Consider the following 17,467-nt stretch of genomic DNA (forward strand, 5'->3'; position numbering starts at 1 on the left):
TCAACACTTTATTTGGTAATGAATGCATTTTTGTACTGCCATTGGCCTCCATGATTTTATTTTAATGTTAAGGTGCAGAGGGAATTGTTGGAAGTGTCCTCTGTACATCACTTTACTGCTGTGTATGCTGAGTGCAATGGGCAGAACAACAGTCAATTTACTGAGGCTGCAACTATAGACCCATTTCTTCCATTAACTGATGAAATCTTTATGACTAATATAGAACTTTTTTTTTTTTTTTTTTTTAAAGCAAATGTACTACTAGGCCAATGGAGCAGATGCTCCATGGATGACATCTTCCTCTTAATAAGTAAAAGTTATGCACTGCAGACTCAGGAACTAGTTGGCAAAGAAGTCCCAGAAATCACTTCTAAATCTGAACAGTATTAAGGCTGCAGTTTATGGGAAGCCAGGTTTACTGCACTGGCAGTAATAACACCCAGATAATTTGCTGGTAACCAAATAATGCCCTTATTTAGAACTAAATATTCTATATTGTAGGAAGGAAAAACAAGTAGATTGAATTTGTTATTTCGGTCTTTTAACTGTTTTATAGAGTGTCATAAAAAGAAGGGAAAGATATAACAGTGTGTTAAGAACATCCTGCAGAACCACAGGAGGTATCCATCTGACACTACTGCAGCCTGTGGATAATTGTATATTTTATATATATACATAAGCCAGAGTGGTTTTGTCTCCAAACACTAAGTAGCAATTAACAAGTGGTTTGGAAGCCACTGGGCCCCACTGGGAGAGGACTAAGTATGAGAAGAGGAACGTAACACAATTAATCTGATTTGAAGGTAGGGCATTTGTGTGGGATGTTTTAGGACTGCTGCTGACCTATTCAGGATAAATATGCCAGAGCAGAGGCGTCTGAGTGCACCAGAGCAGAAAGGTGTGGTTCTTAGTGCACGGAGTAAAATGGGGATCGTGTTCAGTGCTGCTCCCCCACCTCTGTTTGCTGGTATTTTTGCCTCCCCCTCCAGCCCAGGAGCTCTAGCACTGTCCATGCTGTGGATTGGGCCATGGTATGTACTGGGTATAGCCATATCACAACCTAGAAAGCACTGCAAAATCCAGTCCTACCCAAGATCTTTATCTGGGGATACTGTTCATAAGGAAAATTATTCATAGAAGATCTAGTCCTCTCTTTCACTCTTACAAGGCAATAATCAATGTTATTCCCTTTGCCAAAGGTATATTCCACTTTTGTAGTGGCACTAACAAAAATTACCGTGGATAAGAAGGTTTAAAAAACTTTTTTTCATCTCCCTTATAGAGGACTCCATGAAGGCACATATAAACAAGGCAGGGTGCAGCCTTACTCTTCATAGATGGCTTTGTTTCTTCAGTCATATGGTCTGAATACCCTTTGGTGCACTGGAAACTCAAGTCCAATTTTGCAGCTTTAAGTTACTTCTAACTGAATGAGAAAGACTGTCTTGCTAGGACTGAAGAGAGACTTACTTTTGACCGTGATTCCAAAGCTCATCAAATTTTTGGCTTTGATTTCAACACTTTTCACCAATCTGAATTAATTGGATTAATTAAGTGAAAAACATGTCTTAACCTCCTAAAATATTCTGAAAAATCTCCTTCTTTGGCATTTCAAAGAAAAAACAAAGTCATTTGAATGCAAACTAGCACAACAAAAACGTTAATTCTTGTTCAAAAGTGAGAAAAATCAAATCATCATGACTCAGGAGGGTGTTAATATTCTGATTTGTGCCAGAGCAGATTTCTGGAAACTTTCATTAGGAGGAGCCGAGGGTGCCAGAGGCAAATAGCAATATCCTGACCTTGAGAGAATTTGGAAAATGCAGTTATTGCTGCAGAGACACTGCCATGACCACCCAGAGATGCCGTACACTGGTCAAATACTGCGTATCAACTGGATGTGCAATCTAGAAGGTGATGGAGCAAGCCTGCACACAAAGTATCAGCTTAGGAAAGGCCATATCATCAGATAATAGGACTACAAAAAGGCTATATTTTTGGCAATGATTATTAGCAGTCTTTTTTTTTCTTTTTTTTTTTTTTAATATTATTACGAAGGAGAGAAAATAATGCAGTTGTAATCCATACTGAGCAGAATGTTATTTCCTCAACCACTAGAAATAGTCATCCTTGGTTGGTACTTGGCTGGTTCACCAAGTACTTCTGAGCAAAGGTGTGCAAAGTATTTATAATGAAACATAAAACCAGGCAAAACTTCATTCACCTGGTTTCAGCTTTTTTTTTTTTTTTTTTTTTTTTTTTTTTTTAATGAGCCTGAAATTCAGACTCAGGTTCACTAAGAATTGGTGATTGCTGGAGGGAAATTTGAGGCTCATTTGAAACATAGTTCATTGCTTGCCAGAACTCAAATGCATGACAGATATAAACTGACTGTTAAAAAAAAGGAGGGAAAAAAAAAAAAAAAAAAAAAGGCACTTCTATGTAAGCAGGAAACTTGAAATGCTGTGGGATTTATTCTTCTACAACAAATACCTCCACAACCTCCTTTTTACAATTCTTCATTTTCTGTGCAAATATATGTGAGAGGACACTGACTTTCTATGGAATTATGGTAACTAGCAATAAACTTAATGACTCTCCTTGGAAAGCCCTCCCCCTGGTATATTTGAAAGGTCAGGTTAGAAGCTTCTCAGCTTTGCATGGTCTAAATTAGTCCTTCATTAATCACAATGAATGAAAACTTTCCTTTAGCTCAAGTGGTTAAGGCCTGTGGTTTGGGAGCGGAAGGCTGTGACTGCTGCTTGTCAGGCTGCATCCAGACCCATTTCTGCTCTGTTATGCTGTGTAAATCAGCAATAATTCAGCTAGGTATTGGGATTTATGGAGATGTATTGGAAGTCATAAGCTGTTCTGTACTGAAAAACAGACTTGGAAATGAGCTTTCACCGATGATTTTGTCATTATTACTATAGTAATTCTTTTGGCAAGGAATTCAGATGTCAATTTGGCAGGTGTTGAGTATCAAATTGACTGTGCAAACATATTCTGAACCATATAGCACCAGAGGGCAGAGGGGTTACTCTAACTTTCAAATGCCAAGTTTGGACCTTTTCATGCACCTTGCCAGCTTCAGAACAACCTCTGAAAGTCCTGCTGCTCCTTTTCCTACAGCAGTCCTTCCAACATGCCTGTAAAACAAGCCCTGTAGATCTCCTTCCAAGATTGGTAAAAAGACTCAGACTCACACAGAAAGTCTACAGCAGGAAAACATCAGCTGATACCTCTAGTGCCATCTCCAGGCTACAGCACTACAGCCCTGAAGTGATAGAAATTTGAGGGGTAGGGTCTTGATCACAGAGCTGCCACTGCAGGGTCCTGAGGCACAGCTAGGGCCTAAATAACTGGGTAAAAGGTTGCACTACCAGAAATATTGAATTCATTGACACCGTGTTAATGTTAATAAGTACTTAAAAAATGAAGGTTCATCTTAACATCTGTCAAGGGCAGCAAGAGCCAACTGTAGGCAAACAGAATTTATATTATACATATATAAGAATATTATATTTTTCTATTATCTATTGACACCTCAACAGCGACCAGAGGTGGACTTCAAGTGAAGACTGGGAGTGGGTGCTCACCTACCAATCTTCAACTAGAAGGTCATTGGTCTTGAGATGCTCTTGGAGATTAGTTGTATTTGAAACAGGGACAGAAAAATCAGATGTGGACAAATTCTGATAACTTGTTCTTTTATTGAGACTTGAGTTCAAAACATGTGAACCAGAAAAGCAGAGTATGCTTTGCAGGAGACTCTTAGGCTGGATTGGTGTAATTATTGAACATGGCCTTTAAAAACAATCAAAAAAATGTGCATGAGAAAAAAGTTTAAGGAATATAATATAATTCTTTTCTTAAATGAATCAATAAAACATTTGGACATAGCTATGGACAATATATATATAATTTATTGAATTTATACATATATATAAATATGACAAACAGGATTTAGTCATTCAAAAAAATTTGAGCTATCTTATTCTATGTTTTTTCCTTGTTAGACTCCAAGAACCTGGACATTCTTTTCCTTTTATTTATTTATTTATTTATTTTCCTGTGAAAGCTAATAAAAATAGAGGTTGGTAATCCAGAAATCCTGGATTTAAATTCCTGCATAAACAGAATTCTTTATATAAAAAGTAGCTAAGATGCAAGAATTACAAACATTAGCAGTATTATCCAAGTACTGCAAGCTGATATTTTCTCAAGAGCCTTGTGATACCGAATGTTTTTCAGTATGATTCCTGTAACTTCCCCATGTGTTTCTTTTTGAACCTTAGTTTTGCAGCTCCTTTTTCTCTCCTATGTTAGGCTGTCAGGGATCACTGGTGTTAGTGTGAGGCTTGTCATTTCTGAGGCTCATCTGGGAATTATTTTTGCTGATTTTCCAGTAGGTGAACATAATATATATTTTATATATATATAAGAATATTATATTTTTCTATTATCACTCTAGTATCATATAACTGCAAGTATTGGTCTTTTACTGCTGTTATTGGTCTGTTTTACTGCTGGTCTTTTACCTCTTATGGTTGTTATTGAGGGAAGAGAAAGAACTTTGCAAGAGTGTGAGAAATAAACATTTAGTGTCTGGGGCACAAAAACACAGTTATACAGTGGTTAACACAGTCAGTTTCACAAGATGACATTGCTGTGTCTGTGGGGCTTCTATCTTCTGGGTAGCTGCTTTCCTTCTCCCACAACCCAGCAATCTTTTTTTTTTTTTTTTTTTTTTTTTTCATGGATATTGCTAAGCTTTACACTGTGTTCCACAAAATTATCTCCATCTTCCAGACACATCAACAACTTTCCATGCTCCATCCTTCTTACTTCATTGTGGCCAAATGCCTTGCAACAAATGAATAATTGGTTTGTTCTTCCTTTGAGCATGTACCTTTATGTTATCTCTTGGAATATTTTTGCTTTACAGGCTGGCACCAAAGCAAAATGAAAAACATTAATGGAACTTCAAAATAAGCAACCTACTCTTGGAAACCTCACTAGTAACTTTGTCTGCTTTATTTTGATCATAATGTATTTTAAGATGTTTATCTTGGAAATGCTAACAGTGGCCAATTCCAGCTTTCTTGCCTTTCATTAGTTTATTGCATCTAAAAATGACTGCGGAAACTCAAATGTATTTCTAAGCACAATATTATGGTTCTAAATGTCTGTTTTGAATGAGGCCACGGGCACAACTTCCAAGTGAGCTGGCTCTGCAGTTCAGTCCTCACGCTGCCACTCACACGGGTGGTAATGCTGCCCGCTCCAAATCTGGGCTAGGCGTGGGTGCCCACTCTGCTTGGGTTACAGTGGGCACCCCAGGGATGTAAGAGTGTTCAGATGAACCAGCATCAAGCTGAACCTGACTTTGCAGCCAGGCTTTCCTGAAACACTGGTACATGCTGCACGACCTGGGGAGTTGTCCTGCTGCAACTTTGGGCAGACTCTGGCCTTTGGCTGTTTATCTCAGTAGGGTAAAACTTCTGTCACTCGGGTCAGCACAAGCTTTGGAGTAGGCACTGGCTCGGCCCCTTTCAAGAATATGAGTAGAATGTGATAGTACATAATACTGTATGAATAGCATATAATGGCAATAGGAACGAACCCCTGATCACAGCCTTTTTCCTATAAAAATAAGAGCAAAGCAGTAAATCCTTCTGTTAAAGAAGCATCTGAGGGAGCCAGTGCACATTACCTTCCAGAAAGGGACACAGACTGGCAGGATGGTGTTTGGAGATGGGGACAGAGCTGGGTGTGAGCCACTGGATGAGCTGATTGCCCACGTGGTGATCCCTTGGCTGGAAAAGGTGCTCCTGCTTTGCACTGTCAAAATATCCTCCTGTTTTTCATGGGCATCTGGGTCCTGAGAGGTGATGGAAAGGAAATTGGATCCCCTCCGTGAGGTTTCATGTTGTTCCCACTGTTACTATGATCATTTTCATATTTTGAGTATGTTCCAAGAACATTTTGCATCTTCCTTTTTACTACAGATACTAACAGCTGTTTTAAAAGAAACTGATAAATAGATGAAAACTTGTGTGCTTTCCAAGTATTCGCTTAACTACAATGACTGCATTGGGAAAGAGCATTTTCTGGACGCAGGCTTGGTTTGTAAATAGCCAAATTATGCAAACACTTGATTTATGATCCAGTGGGTAGTAATTTATTCAGTATCATGGGACCAGACTGCTAGTTTCTAACTCTCACATTCATTATGGATATACATAGCTAAGTGCAAATTAAAAGAATTTCTCTTCAGGAAATTCTCTGTTCAAAGAGAAATCTGGTAATTTAGGATTCCCCCTGGAAAATGTAATTTGCACCTTGGATAGATTCTCAGCCCTTTGACATTGGCAGCTGAAATCCCCATTGATCTCTCTGGGAACAAAATTTCAACCATGTACATGACTGAGTTTGAGACCACAGGTACAGAAGAAATCCATTTTGTTCCTTAATGAGAACTAAGAGTGTTCTTCTATTTGTTGCCAAAGAGGTTGTTTCTCCTCTGCTTCACACAACAACTTGTCCAAAATGATGTAGCCCTTAAATAAAGATTCCAGCAGAGGTATTCATGTCTGGAGCTATTTGTCAAATTAATCATGATACTTGTTTGTAAGTAATAACAACTGGAAAGTTTCACATTACATGCTAGAAGTAAAATTAGGCAAAATTATTCTTGAGCAATGTTCAGATGTCAGGCAGGAAATCCTGCTCATGTGGGACCAAATCATGTTGCACACCTTTCTGGGAATCTTTACTGAGAAAGGATTTCTGTTTCCTTTACAAAAGTAGAAGTGCTATAGTAGTGAGGGGAAAGGAAAGAGAGATATGTCCTTAACCACAGAATGGCTGAATTTCAGTTGCAAGTACGATCCCATGTTCCTGGTGCTTTTCACATCCTTGTGAGAAGAGAACCTACCCTCTCAAGCCACTTGTGGAGCAGGCACTGTTTCCCCCCAGTTCAAAAGCAAGTGCTCTGACTGGGGAAGTCATAATGAAAAAGCAAGATTCTGTAACCGCTCCTGGCAGTGTCTGAGATGAACTTGCTGCTGTCAGGGGATGATAAGCATGATCAGGGTAAGCTTAGGGACACAGGTCCTTCAAAACACTAATATCTCCTCCAATTAGTCAAGAAAGGACGCTATCAGCACAACCTTCAGTATCTATGGTAAGAATGGGGTTCAACTATAAACATTTATAATGCAAATTTCTAAGCCTGACTTGCTCTTCTAGGGTCCCTTTAAAACAATGAGGAAGAAATAGCCACTTTTAAGGAGTGGTTGATTTCACCAAAAGCGGCCATAAAAAATGAAGCACATGAATTTACACGCAGAGAAGTACAGTAACCTTCGAAGGACCTCAGGCTGATTGCCTTATATATGTGTCTGCAGCACATGCAGTTGCCATTAGGTGAGAGTTGTCCCACCCCAGGTGCCTATGGTAAGGCAAGTGTTTGAATAGACCCCATGCTGTGAGTTTTCCCTGGCTTGCTGTGCGGAACATAAATGCTTATGGTAATACTAGGGGCATGGTGTCCTGGGGGAGTTTAAGCTTGAACAGGTGATGACAAAGTTCCATGTGAGTATCTGTAATTGTCTATAAAGTAACATAATTATTCAATGCAAGGCTGGATATAGATTGAAAACACAAGACTGAATGCCCGTCAAGGGTAAGACAGCCAGACAGCCCACAAGTTATTTTCCTTTGCCTTTCCACTTCAAACATAGACTTTTCAGCACACAGGCACACACTGCGAGCTGCACACCTGCTCTACCCATGCTTGGAGCTGCTGGACAAGGGTCAGTTCTGGAAGCCATTTAACACCACAGCAAATGCACATTCCTCAGGCCTCTTTAGATCTCTGCTATGGTGCCTAGAAAGCCAGTCCTTTGATCAGACATAGAGGGTAACCTTTAGCTATTCCCTCCTTCCCTTCCTCCCTCTCTTTTCCTTCCTTCCTCCTTCTCTTTCCTCCCTTCCCACCTTCCTCCCTTCCCATCTCCCACCTCCCTTTTCCACCACATCCCACCTGCCTGCCTCTGTGTAGCTCCAATAATTTAAACCAATATCTTCATCTTTCATTGTAAATGAATAAGGAATATTTCTGGTCTTTCCTCTGTGCTTCTATGCAGTACCAGTGTTCATCCCTTCTGTATGACTTCTGTTTTCCTTTAAGTCAAGCAAGACACAAAATCTCTGCATTTTGTACTTATGCAGCAAGAATTGTAGATGATTCCCAATCTTAATAGGCACTTTTTAGTGAAATTAAGCAAGTCTTAGTATATTAGTTAATGAAGTTACCTTGGAATAAAAAATCATTGGTCAAGGGAACGTGATTATTCCCACTGTTAAACACTGGTACCATGAAAGGAAACAAATAAACAAACAAAAAAAGAGATCATGCCTAATCCCAGGAGGATATTTAGATGGTCAATATACAAATACTGTGCAGAAGGGAATGGAGACAAAGTGAAAAAAAAAATCAATAGTTTGAAACACATACAGTATTACTACAGTGCCATTTCTCTTTCTTTCTTTCTTTCTTTTTTTTTTTTTTTTTGAAGAGGTCCATATTGAACTGACATTTCTTTCTCATTTCCAACAAAATGACAGCATGAGGAATCTCAGCCCTTTTCACGTTGTTCTCTAGCCTGTAAGAATGCTCTGCAGAGCAGCAGTTTATGCTGAAGCACTGTGCTGGGACTCTACAGCCATAGGTGCTCTCCCTGCCTTTCCATTAGTCTGGTGCATGGCCACTTCACTCCTTGCATTTTCTCCAACTGCAAAATACGGATAATGAAATTGCCTCCTTTATCCAATAATAATCCAATCATAATTAAAGAAAAGCTGATGAAGCAATACAAAAGAATTGTAATTTGTTTGTTTGTTTGTAGTTAAAAAATAAGAAAACCTTTCAGATTATAATAGAGTCACATTATTTCTAGAAGCAAAATACTTCTTAGTGAGACCAAATGTTCAACATTCATAGCTTCTTTGAAAGCCCCAAGTTTGCATGTGGATAGTGCTTGAACTTTGCCTTCTCACTGACAAAACACTTTAGCTTCATTCAGTAATTCAGGAAGTGAATCAAGTACAAAGGTGTTACAGTACAAGTTTCATAGAGGAAGTGACACTAAGGTCATTACCCATATTAAAAATAGTCCAGCCTTGAAAACAACATATTTTTTCCTATAGTAAAGATAATGTACACTGACTAATTCCTAAGCTATTTTTGTTTGTTTTGTTATGTTTCTCCTTCCACAAATTTGCACTGACTTAGTGAAAATGGAAATTCAGTCTTAATTTCCAGCTAAGAATTTCCATCTGCTGTCAAGTAGACATATATACAATCAAGTTGATTTGTTCTTAATGCTCTGTCCTGGAGTATAAGCTTCAGTCCAAGCCACAGCCACGAAAGACAGACCTTCTGAAGACACACCCCAGGAAAATTAACATGACAATAATTATCAATTCCTTCACTCTTCATTTTCAAGGCACATATCAAATCTCTAATGTCAGTCCACTAAGATATGTGACATCTTTTTCTGCAGGCAAATCCAGTTCCTCTCCACTCTTTTGCGTCACCAGCTGGCCTCTGTGAGCTGTTCTGTGGCTGTCAGGAAAATACAAAGCATCCAGAGTGTATCAGCAAATCCGGACCTTGCTCAGAAGCTCGGGATGCTTTTACTTACGCAAATAAACCCTGTGAGAATTTCACCTGAATTTTTAATCTCTGAGTAGAAAGCAGGGAGTTACTTGCTTTACTTTGCAAGCTGCCAAAAAAAAAATTTGCTTGTTCTTCAGGGTGCATAACTTTGTAAGCTCTGCTGCCAGAGCTGCAAGTACTTAAGCAGTTGTGCTCTCTGTGTAATGTGTGCGCTGGAGACGGAGAGCATCTGTCCAGCTCCCACCTGCCCTCGGCACTGAGGACCCTGCCTCTTCTGGCTGCAGGGCCTGGCCAAGTGGGATGAACCAGCTCCAAGTGCAAGCTGGTGGGGTGGAGTGCCTTGGAAGCTGCTTAAAGAACAAAAAGATTTTTTAATGGGAAAAGTGTGATTTTTCCAAGTAATTTGAGCCGAGTGGAAACAAAGCTTGTCAGAAACTGTATTACGTGAAAATGTTTGCAGAGTGATGTCAGTGTGTTAGTGCTGCTAGCAGACAGTTGAGGCTTTATTCACAAAAAGAGCACTTTTTCACGGCATAGATTCATAAAGGAGACTTTCTGTGTGCAAGCAAGCTCTGTGAAAACGCTGCCCCTCTCTGTTTTCAGGAAAAAAAAAAAAAAAAAATGTGTGTAGAAAGGCCAAACTGCTTCAGTGAGTTTTGCAGCTCTCTGAACATGGGTTCTCAAAGGGCCTTCAAAGGTTTGTAGGTGGATGTCAGTCCCCCTAAGCAAAGAGTGGGGAAGGAGAGCAGGGCACAACTTAAAAGGGGCTTCCCAGGAACCACGTGCGGCCTCCTACCTGTAGGAGCAGGAAACCTGCTGTGGTGGCCTGAGCCAAAGGCCCACCTACCTCTGCCCTCCTTCTCCACGCCAGTTGTGTAGGCAAATGTGTAAGGAGCAAGGAATGCACAGAGTGATCCATCCTCGGCTCTACTGCCGCGGCTTTAACCATCTCCACAGCAACCACATCACACGGTCCGCTCCGTAGGACAATTGAAAAAATATGGCTTGTCTGGGTGTTAACAGACCCAAACTCAACGACATTTTCTGCTGGAGAGGAACGTGATGAGCAGTAAAGGCGGGACAAGGGAATTTGAGGGATGTTCTGCAAAACCTGGCGAGTCTGGAGTCAGTCTCGAGCAGGGAGGCAAGCAGCCAGTTTTCAGTAACATTTAGATGATGCTCAGCCACCCACTTCCACTAGGGTGGGAGTGAGTGCTAGTGAAAGGATGGGATCTGCAGTGCCAGGTAAGGGGAGGCAAAAGCTACTTGGTCAGCTACTGGGTCACCTTTTCCAGTGCTTTTCCTGTCATTTGCCTGGGAACCAGCAGTAAGGAGCCTGTGGAGGAGTTCAGCCAGGAAACCCCTCAGTAGAGCCTTCTCATTCTCTGTAGCTGGCCCTTGCTTCCCTCTTTGGGAATGAGCAATGAATATTGCCTGTATCATTTACAGCTTGATGCTATTCTGTGGAATAAAATAATCCCTTCTTTCCCCCTGCTCCGGCTTTTCTGAAACAAAATGATATATAATCTGCAGGTGGTCTGTGGGATAGTCCCTTGCCAGTGATTTCATTTTCACTGTGGCGCGATATATTGCTATTGTTATTTGCACATCTTCAGTAGTAACATGTTAGGGTAATGCAGATACTTTTATTAGAACAGGCTGAAGCATCTTAGCACTTGGGGATGATTTGGTGTTACAGTGTTTGCTGTGCTAGAGGTTCCTCGTACACTTGTTCAAGCACATCCATAGCAGAAGGTAAAATGTACTTCTCCAGCACTATTTTCTATGCCCTCCCAGTATGGGTTCCTATGCTGCACTGCTCACTAGGGCCTGAACCCAAGGCAGTAGTGCACTAAGTGATGTGACTAACATCTGTCATGTGTTGTGCTCTGAAGGAAAGTGTGTGCAGCAGATTTAAATCCCTCTTTCGGCCTAATGCACATGTATTTCATTTAAAAGTCTGATGACAAAAAAAAAAAAAAAAAAAAAAAAAAAAGGAAATAAATCAACATGGTCTTACCCTCACTGTTTAATTAGTTCTTATTGTATTCATAGCCCATTTGCACTTCATTATTCATAACTGTCAGTTCACTTTTTTTTTTCCCCTTGTTTAATTAAAATTATTTAAGAGAAATCAGAGCTCGGCTCGGGTGCCTGACTTCCAGGCTTGGGGACAAAATTCATTCTTTCTCCATAGGGTCAAATACAACATAGGCAGCTGCAATGAAAGCTGATCTCTGCTAATCTGCCCCAAACCATGATTAAGGGAAAAGACGAGGCAAATCTGCCTCCTCATTAATTTCTCCAGCTCTGTTTCTTCTTCCTTCCTTTCTGTGACTTTTGCCTGTTGATAGCTAACAGTGTACCAGGAACAGAGAGGTGATCCTCAGCCTTTTGGCTATCTGATCTCTTCAGCTCTTCCTGAAAGAGAGGGCAAAGCAAGCCTGGATTCATATGGAGACCTCTGCAGAAACCTCTTGGAAGAAATGATAAGCCAACAAAGGCCAAATCACCATATTTGTGCCCCGGTGCTTGTTGATCTGTGGCTCAGTGTTCATGAAGTCCACAAGTCATCCCAAGAGAGCACGTTCTTCCCTCAGAAAGGGATGTTGAAGAAGGCAGCAATGACTGATCATTAGCCCCAGTGGTTAGCTCTGTTTCACTGGTTTGCTTTGCTCATCAGCTATGTTGGGAGATGATACCAGCAACACCTGGGAGAGACTTCTGCCTGTTTCATTTAAAGCAGCTGGTGCAGATGCTGGGCTCACAGTGCTACAGGGGGACTGGGACTCATAGCTTAGGTGGCAACAGACACAGGGACCAAAGGGGACAGCCAGTCACAGGACTATGGGAATGCCACCAACAGCTCCTTGGGTTGGAGTGGGTTGCCCACCTCTCCCTCCACCAGTGTGCCAGACAATGCCTGCGTACAGAGCAGCCTGCAGAGTGGTGCTGGGAGGGGGGAGCAAAAGAAGACAAAGGGCAAAAACCAGCATGTGTGATGTGAAACCACTGCAGCTCTCTGGGCTCTCACAGGGAGCAGCTTTCTCTGGTTCGCTGCATGTTCCCAGGCGCAGCTGATCAATCAGCAAAGTCGCCTGTGCTGCAGCACATTTCTCTGTGGTGCTGCAGCAGCTGAGGAGAATATTTAACCCCCACATCTGGTGGAAGCCATCCTCCTCATAGAAGTCTTCACTGCCTTTTTTTTTTTTTTTTTTTTTTTTCCTTCTCCTTTCTAAAATCCGAATGTGCCCCCTAAGGAAACTCTGTCAATATTTTTATTAAGGGATAACAGCTGTAGAGGTTTATTGGCAGAGGAAGAGCTTGGAAGATTTAGGGTAACCAGGATTTAGATATTTGCTATGGATTTTGTTTGCTCTGATACTAACGAGTCTAGGGTAAGCACATTTCTTTGACCTTAAAAATCAATGAAACTGTGGTTGTTTTAAAGAACTAAGCTGGGGCACTACTTGATTTGTGTATTTTATAGTGAACACTCATTTTTGTGCCTTCCGCACTGGCATAATCAGGCCACTGTTCAGGTGCATATTGCTCTTCAGGAAGGACACATAAGCATGTGTTTAAGACCTATGAAATCACCAGTCTTTTTTGCCTTTCCTAAATCAACAGGACTTAAGCATGTGCTTAAAGTGCCTTTTCCGAACTGGGGCCTTAAAGAGCTGAGTTAGCTTATCCACCTTCCTCTTTAAAAGATGGATGTGGAAAATTTCCCAGATTATACATCTGCTCTTCCAATTTACATCGCGGAGGGTAAGGCTGAGTACAGAGAGAGCAGAAAATGTGAAAGAAAAGTAAAAACAATCTTGAGCTGGCAGCCTGGCAAAAAGAAATCGAAACAGCTGTGTGCCAGATTTGGCGGGCTGCGCACTGTGCGAACCACGACAGGGCCATCTGCACGCCAGGCTCTCACCAGGTGCTTTATTTAGCATGGAAGGAGACAGTGAGCCTGTAGAGAGAAGGAAAACCTGCTTACACTCAAGAGGTGTCTTAATTTTCAGTCTCCTCTTGCCATTTTGTTTCCATCTGATACGTCCCGTGCTCTTTTTTTTCTGCAAAGAGTGGTGCCAGTTAAGGAGAGGGTTATTCTGCTACCCAAACAGCCTTTTTGGAAGAGTGATGCTCCCCACAGCACCTGCCCAAGCTTCCCCATGCCATGGAGCCATTCTGAAGTAAGGAGGACGGGCAGCTCCATGCCCGTGACCATGCCCACATTCCCCAAGCAGGCGCTTCAGCCCCCTTGGACCAGGAGGTCTGTGGTGTTTGCACCCATCTTGCCTCCCTGGGCAAGGTGAGGTCTCCGTGCATTGGCAGGAAAGATATGCTTCCCTGTGAGGATCCAGAGCTCCAGTGGTGACCACGTGGGACACCAGCAAAGCTGGCCCAAGCCTCTAGTCAACAAGGTGATATAGACACAACCACTGATCCTCCAGCTATCACCCTGCCATGCTTCTTATCCAAGACAGTTTCAAGGCAAGCTTTTTAAAAAAATGATTTATTTTCACTGTATTTCCACCCTAACTACTGAATTTTTTCTTTCATTGCAATGACCATTTTGTTAGTATTTCACTGAAGATATGACAAAATAAATCAGCGATGCAAGCCTTTGTTGCAATACCAACTATGCTGCAGTCAGCCTTAGTTCACTGCAGGCCTAACAGGGTGATATTTGGTGGCCTGCAATATGTACAGGGCTGACTCTCCAATGACTCCTCTGCCCTTAAGCTTATGGAATTTATGAGCCTTATCTTGGCTGCTAGACCATCCTTCTCTTCCTTTACTTGTTCTTTACTTCCTCTCTTATAATTTTAAAACTTTATTTGGACCTAGACTGTTCTTTACATCACATACTCTCTCTTTGATTTCAAATATGGAAGGGAAGTTATTTAAAAATAGGCTCCATCATAGACAGCGTTCTGGTAATTAGGCACGGAGCTAGACCTCGTGAGTACAGCTGTGGCTCTGAGGGAGGTCAGCATGGTTTAACTTTTGAGGAAGAAAAGAAAATCAAACTGTTTCACCATTTAACTGGTGAAAGCCAGGAGATCCCTTTGTATGGATTTCTTTGTGCTGTCATGTTGCTTTGGCTCTTTTATTCAGCCTGCTGTTTGCTTTGCCAGCATGGCAGGTAAAACTGAACTCCAGGTGAGAGCGCTCCATGCTGGGACTGTAACACACAGCCCCCAAAAAGAGTGACTGGAGCATTGCTTTGAGTGAACTTACTTGTCTGAGGGTGCAACCAAACTGATCTCTTATTAAATACTAATTACATGATAAATTCTTAGTGCTCTGATTTAATCATGCTGATGATGTTATGTCCGACTTCCCAGTGAGGTGAAAAATCACTGAAATCCATGGATGTTTCCCCATTCTTTACATCTGCAGTAGCAAAGGGCTGTGAAGGAGTCAACAGTTTCAGGTGATAATGTTTCACACCTAGCACAGGTCACAGCGTACGGCGCTGCTCTGGGACGAGCTTTGCCACCAATCTGCAGTGGGTGTCAAACCAACTCATCTCCTGTGCCTTCATCTCTCATCTGTGACAGAATCATTCAGTGCTTTGCCACCAAAGGCTACAAAGCTCCATAGAAGAGACATACATTGCTACTACTTTGCATCTGGCACAGACAGGGAAGGATCAGTCCCAGGGAAAACAGCAGAGGTGAGAGAACCATATGGCTATCTGCATGTCATTAGCAATCCTCAGAGCTCCTTGTCCTCCCAAAGCTCATAAACAGTGATATGAATGTTTTGAAAGTAACTTTAAAAAAATGTAAAGGACTACTTTAATTAAATGAAAATATCTTTTCTCTTAGATCATAACCTTGGATCCCAATAGCTATGTTGGGAATTCAGAAGCATTTCAGATAATTAAAGAAAAAAAAAAAAAAAGGTGATATTCTTTTATAGTTGGCAATATTTCAGGCTTCATATGTTAATCCAGCTTTTCCTTTTGTTAAAAGCAAGCTGACAAGCTTTTGTAATAAGATTTTAAAAATTGTTTAGCATCCTGGATCATTACTAGAAATACTTGAATGTTGGCCTGAAGGCTTAAAAAAGGCAATGCAAATCTATATATAATACAGATTCATTTATCTGCCTTTTTTTGTTGTTGTTCTGCAGAACAGGATCTTATAAAAATAAAAGTACTGTGTGCCAAAGCAGGACTCTTCTTTTGAGCAATAAATAGAACAAATAGTCATACCTTATTGATGTTTTATCTACTGCCATTCCCAGGGTGAGGAAGAGGAGAGCTCAGGCTGTGGTGTGGGCTCAGACTGAGACAACGCTGTGGCTGGCAGCAAGCAAGGCAGGATGGAGTGGCTGCCTAGGGGATTTGCAGATGGTTGGGGATCTGCAGCAGTTCCTTAGGGCTAGGACAACATCGAATGCTCAAAGTGCCAATAACCTCCCAGCATGGGATATGGCATCAGCATGAAAAACCCTCCTGGGAACCAGAGAAACTCCCCTTGCTTCACCTGAAATGCAGTAACACACCTGTTTCTCGTGTGCAGGCACAGGTGTGAAACTTTCATTTTTCTCACCCATCCTAGCTCACAGTTGCTCTTATAAAATCACCTGCAAAGACAACTTCTCCACTTGTCTTGATGACAGCCATAAAGTTTCACACCAAACTGAGCAGTCAATGTGATATCAGTTGCTAATATAGCTGGATCTTCTGTGGATATCTCAGAGGGAAAAGGTTGAAATCCTTGCCAAAACGCTGTGTGCAGCCAGCAAAATTAGCTCATACGGCTTGAGAGAGAGAGCTAATCAACTAAGTCAGTGATAAATATCCCACTCATTGATTTATTCATAGATCCTCTGTATTTAAGCATTGGCATCCCTGTTTTTCACTAATTTAAAGTTGTCAGAATTTGTTGTCATCCATTTGTTGTGGGGACCAGTGAAGTATGTTGGCTACTGAATGAAATTTCTCATTGTGTTTCCTGAAGCCATGAGGCTTCTGGTCATCAAAGTACAGACAGGAACATGAAATTCAAAATGTGGAAAATGTTGATATTTCTCAGGTGACTAGTAAAAGGAAAAGGCTTGTCAAGATGAGTCTTAATTCCAGGTTGATTTTGGCTGAGTACTCTTCTTGTATGTTCAGGATGCTCTCAACTATATGTGAAAGTTGAAATGACATTTATCACTTTTGTAATGCCTATCTTGGCCTGGCAAGAGTTTCTAATTACACTGCCCTATTTTAATGACTTTAATACCAGCTGTTAAGTGGGCCAGAGATCTCTGGCCACAGACACCAAGAAATTAAAATCAGTGTTGGATTATCCTGATGGAGCTTGTCTCCCAGGCCAGAGAGTGTTCCACCGAGGTGCCCTTCCCTGTCTGGTGCTTCCCCTCCTTCACTGAGAGAGACTGATGTGAGGCAGGATGCCTAGGACTCTTTGAAGCTTGAAGATCAGCCTCGTGGGTGTTCGTGCCTCTCAATTGCTGGACACTGGCTGCCCAGGGCTCAGAAGTTTGGGGCATCTTTGGTCATCAAGGCTTTTTGGTCACCACTCATCTCACAGCCATTGTAATGCCTTAGTTTAATAGAGCAGTGACACTGCATAGACGGAAATACATCTGTGTTATGTGTTTGCTGAAGGAACTCATTTATAAAAATCAGCATGTTAGTAAATGGTAGCTAGCTCATGAACAACAACAGAAAGATGTTGGATCTACAAGTCACTACAAATTATTTACTGTGTCCAGATTCATTTGCAACAATGAGTTTGGGTGCAAGAAAATCTTGAA

The 17,467-nt window shown here is 41.3% G+C and overlaps 1 long non-coding RNA gene across 1 annotated transcript; it reads right to left on the reverse strand.

Annotated features, from left to right (window-relative positions):
* Window positions 1–8,933: 8,933 nt before the first annotated feature.
* LOC118165869 lies at window positions 8,934–16,114 on the reverse strand. The gene is made up of 2 exons (XR_004750273.1): window positions 15,912–16,114; window positions 8,934–9,634 (listed from the first exon to the last, which is right to left on the reverse strand). It is a non-coding gene; the product is annotated as an uncharacterized LOC118165869 (long non-coding RNA).
* Between the last annotated feature and the right edge of the window lie 1,353 nt (window positions 16,115–17,467).

Source organism: Oxyura jamaicensis, chromosome 4 (genome assembly GCF_011077185.1).
Source record: "Oxyura jamaicensis isolate SHBP4307 breed ruddy duck chromosome 4, BPBGC_Ojam_1.0, whole genome shotgun sequence".
Taxonomy (NCBI): Eukaryota; Metazoa; Chordata; class Aves; order Anseriformes; family Anatidae; genus Oxyura; species Oxyura jamaicensis.